Genomic DNA, 4895 nt, shown 5'->3' with positions numbered 1-4895 from the left:
ACAGAAACCGGGCATAAAGTCCAGAACGAGATAAAAGCACAAATGGAGAAACCCAAGGATTTGTAAAGCTCTATAAACAAGCTGACCCGAAGCTGCCGATTTATCTGTACACACAGGTGAGTCTCAAGGTTAACTGCTCTATAAAGCCCCACACGTACACTCGCGTTTTGCCTTTTAGCTTCCTTATCAACTCGGTCGGGGGTTCTGCCATCATATTCCCGTTCCATAGAATGTATTATTGTTGAGAGCTTCCTCTGCCTTCGAGTCAAGGAAATGCCACTGCCCTGTTGGTATCAGGTCACAGATGTGGTGTGCTCAAGGTAAATGTAAGGACAACTCCGGGTGCAGTCACCTGTGTGAAGATAGTGTGACTGTAACTTTTTTTTTTAAATTTCATATTGAGAGGATAAACTAACCCCCATCTTGGAAATAGATCCTTTTCTATGATGTCAGGTACGATAGGTAGGATATTGTCACGGTGTCTGGGATGCACAACTTAAAACAGAAACATAATAAAAGATACTGGTGGAGCTATAGCTGTATAGTCCTACTCTTGGTTGCAGAAGGTTGCTACATAAACTGTTAATACTCACCTTAAGACCAAATGGCAGGGATAGAGAGATGGCTCCACAATTACAAGCACTTGTTCTTGCAGAGGGCCCAAGTTCTATATCCAGCAGCCATGTGACAATTTCTAACTACCCATAATTACAGTTCCAGGGGATCTGATGCCCTTCCTCTTCTTACCTCCAGGGGCAAACACCCATCCACACACAGAAAATTAAATACATCATAAAGAAAAAAAAAAAAGAATCAAATGGAAGCCATTGGTTGGTTTCTGGGTCTGCCAACAGAATCTCCCTTGTCTGAAGAGACGCGTCTAACCCTGGAGATAATAATGCTGGCTACATATCATGATAGGAGGTGGACATAGACTGCACCAAAGCGCTGAGCACAAGGCCAACCTGCCTCAAGTTCATAGAGGCAGGGAACGCCCCTCCACAGGAGGACAAGTTCAGAAGAATCTGTTTTGCCACTGCCATGGCTCCGTGTGCTCTCAGCAGGGAGCATGAGGCATGAGTCGGCTTCATTATGTCGGATGGAGAAGGGGCGTGTGCTTGCTCAGCCCGATTACTGTGCCCAGTATACAGGAAGATCAGTTTTCAGGCCTTTATCACCGCCATCTCCTTACATGGGCCTCAGAGCCATTTCCGCTTCCGTCTCCTAGAAAGGAAATCACATATTTCTGCTTGGAGTGTGGGTTTTTAGATTTGTGGACAAAGAATTACATCTCTTTAAGTACTAGATGGTACCTGGCTTTAACCTATGTAGATTGACAGCTAACCATTTTTTTCTTTCTCTTTTTTTAATTAGATATTTTCTTTATTTACATTTCAAACGTTATCCCCTTTTCTGGTTTCCCCTCCCTATCCCCTTCCCCTCCCCCTGCTCACCAACCCACCCACTCCCACTTTCTGGCCCTGCCATTCCCCTGTACTATAGAATCTTCACAGGACCAAGGGCCTCTTCTCCCATTGATGGCCGACTAGGCCATCCTCTGCTACATATGCAGCTAGAGCCATAAGTTCCACCAAGTGTTTTCTTTGGTTGGTGGTTTAGTCCCAGGGAGCTCTGGGAGTACTGGTTAGTTCATATTGTTGTTCCTCCTATGGGGATGCAAACCCCTTCAGCTTTTTTGGGTACTTTCTCTAGCTCCTTCATTGGGAACCCTGTGCTCAGTCCAATAGATGATTGTGAGCATCCACTTCTGTGTTTGTCAGACACTAGCAGAGCCTCTCAGAAGACAGCTATATCCGGCTTCTGTCAGCAAGCTCTTGTTGGCATCTCCAATAGTATCTAGGTTTGATGACTGTATATGGGATGGATCACCAGGTAGGGCAGTCTCTGGATAGTCATTCCTTCAGTCTCTGCTCCACACTTTGTCTCCGTAACTCCTTCCATGGGTATTTTGATCCCCTTTCTAAGAAGGATGGAAGTATCCACACTTTGGTCTTCCTTCTTCTTGAGTTTCATGTGGTTTGTGAATTGTGTCTTGGGTATTCTGAGCTTCTGGGCTAACATCCACTTATCAGTGAGTGCGTACCATGTGTGTTCCTTTGTGATTGGGCTACCTCACTCAGGATGATAGCCTCCAGATCCATCCATTTGCCTAAGAATTTCTTAAATTCATTGTTTTTAATGACAGCTAACCATTTCTAATGGATCATCTAAAAGTGTGTTTTTTTTCTTTAACTTCCCACCCTGGCAACTATGTTCTCTATTTTCTCCCTGGGAGTTTAAAACTACACATTGGATTTTACTTCCTTGTCTAAGGTTCCTTATCACTTAACAACAGAAGCTTTGAAGGGCAAAGGGGGCCGGTTAATCTGAACATGTCTGTAAGCACGCTGAATAAAGCAGCTTCAGAGGAAAAGAAGGCAAGTGGAGAGCTGAGCCATGGTCTCTGTGGTTATGCTCTGTCTTCGGCAGTTACAGAAGCGTCAAGATAGAGAACGGGGAACTCGCAAAGGCACATGAAGCAGAGATAAGAGAGCAGGAGAAACAACCTTCACCTGATTTATGGGTTTGCTTCAGGAACGCCTGTGGTCTATTCAGTAAGGAAACTTACTCTCAGACCCGAGTCCACAAGTCTAATAGCCAAATGGAAAAGACTCAACATTTCTCAACAAGGGGAGTTGTTAAAGTAACACATCTTACTTGAGGTCTTATTTTTGTTTTGACTTCTCCAGTCAGCTCTTAGGCTACAAAACATTACCAAATGTGAAGACTTAATTAAAAAAAAAAAAATAGAAAAGTCTGGAAATGTGCAGGCAGGAGTTAAACAATGTAATGTGCTTTATTTTTCTGTGAAATTCTGTCCTTCGCTCTAGGAGAATACGAACTGTCCCTGGGATATTGGTGAGAAACCAATGGAGCTGACTGATACACAAATAAAAACTTCCAAAAACATCAACCTCACCTTGCCAGGCTATCTATCTGTGTGACAAAGTAGGCTTCTTAGAGCGGAATAAGCCACCTGGTGTCTTTTGTGACTTTTTGAAACACCTGTCCTTTGAGGAAACACATTTTTCTTCCTGATCTTGAGCAAACTGCTAGCTGTAATACCAGTTTATTTCAGCTCAGGCAGATGAAGATGGTGGAGAAAGTCCATGAACAATAATGACTTTTTTTTTTTTTCAGCTACACAAAGCATAGATTTCCTTGGCATACAAAACCCAGTGCTGCCAGGGTCTCTTCCCCGTATTGAGAAAACCACCCAGCTAAAGGGGATCTCCTCGAGGTTTGGCCAGTTTCCTCAAGGGAACCATTTTCATCTTTTAGAAGCACCTTACTAAAAGTCTGGAGCCGCAGCTGCTCTCGATGGCAGGAGACCACATTTGGGTACCACTCATGACCTACTCAGAACTGCAGTTCTGTTTCACACTGCTGTTAGGTTTATCTGCTTCAACATCATGCTACTGGGGCTGGAAAGATGATGCTGCAGCTAAGAGCTCAGACTGATCTGGCAGAGGAGCTGTGAGCTCAGTTCTCAGCCTACCTTCCTCCAGTGGTTCACAACCAACAGTAAGTCCAGCCCCAGAGGAATGAGCACTCTTCTAGCCCTCACGAATAACTAAATTTACCTGCATATACCCACACAGAGACACAAGCATGTATACATAATTAGAATGAAATAAAGTCTGAATCATAGCAATCCTACAACTATCGCCCCACTCCATATGTGCAGAAGCTGATGCCCACAAGTTCAACGTTTGTCAGAGGTTATGAGATTCGTAGGTAATCGGGGTACTCAGGTTTTGCCCAATATATGGTAACGAACTCAACAATTACAGCTGTTAAGTTGGAAGATGTGTGTGTGTGTGTGTGTGTGTGTGTGTGTGTGTGTTGTCACCAAAAAGAGAAAAAAATAACAAAACTGGTTTTGTAGACTCAATAAACAAACGAGTTTATACTGCAGAGTGAAGGTTCAGGGTTCAACAAGGCTGAGAATAAGGCATGCCCAGGGCCCTGCCATGGAGCGCTCTGGCTTCGTTGGCATCAAGGATGCTGGTCTTCAGGTCCTTATCTGGAGAGTAAGAGAAGTGCGTGGAGGGTTCTTCCGTGGATGACATAACCAGTGGATGATGCATGAGTCTGGGGCTTGCCTGTTTCTTCTGCTTTTACCCTGTCTGTCTACAAATCGCTCCCTCAGCAGCTGCCACTGTTCCCTCTCTGGGGTGTCCTGTGGCTTTAGTTGCAATTCTTGTCTAAAGATAATCTGTGCCTAAAGAAACTACGGAAATCAGTTACCTCACACTTGATCAAACTTATACATAGGTGGGTTCCTGGTTTTACCAATGACCTTTTATATAACATAGGAGTGAGGAAAAAAAAAAACAAAACAAAACCCTTCTGGACTTTCCCCCGATTAAAAATCCACATAAACCTGGACACAGCCACTGCAAAATATCACTGTGCAAACATGATAAAATGCAGAAGTGGATCATTTCCATTCAATGAGTAACAAGGTATTTGCAGGAGTTAGCTGTCCCTGGCCAGCCCAATCTGATCTTAAAGCTTAGGGTTTCACTTTATTGATGGCTGAAAACAAACATTCCTTGTCTCAATGTGTTCTGGCTCAGAATTCAGCACACAAAGGCCTAGGTTTTACAGCTGTAGGCTACAACCCTAGGGTACAGGGGGTTCCTTTTCCTCTTGCCGATGAGCTTTCAATTTGGATCAATTATTTGTCGCTCATGAGTCAGTTCTTCCAAAGCAGCCTTTTGTCCTCGATTCTTTAAATCATCCTTCGGGTCTTTATGTTTTTATTTTTTAATTTTAAATATCTTTCTGTGAGTGTGATAGTGGTGTGTGTGTGTGTGTGTGTGTGTGTG

The sequence above is a fragment of the Mus pahari genome, chromosome 8, assembly GCF_900095145.1.
Source record: "Mus pahari chromosome 8, PAHARI_EIJ_v1.1, whole genome shotgun sequence".
NCBI classification, from domain to species: Eukaryota; Metazoa; Chordata; class Mammalia; order Rodentia; family Muridae; genus Mus; species Mus pahari.
The sequence above is the reverse complement of the archived record's forward strand: the minus strand, read 5'-3'. Positions refer to the sequence as shown.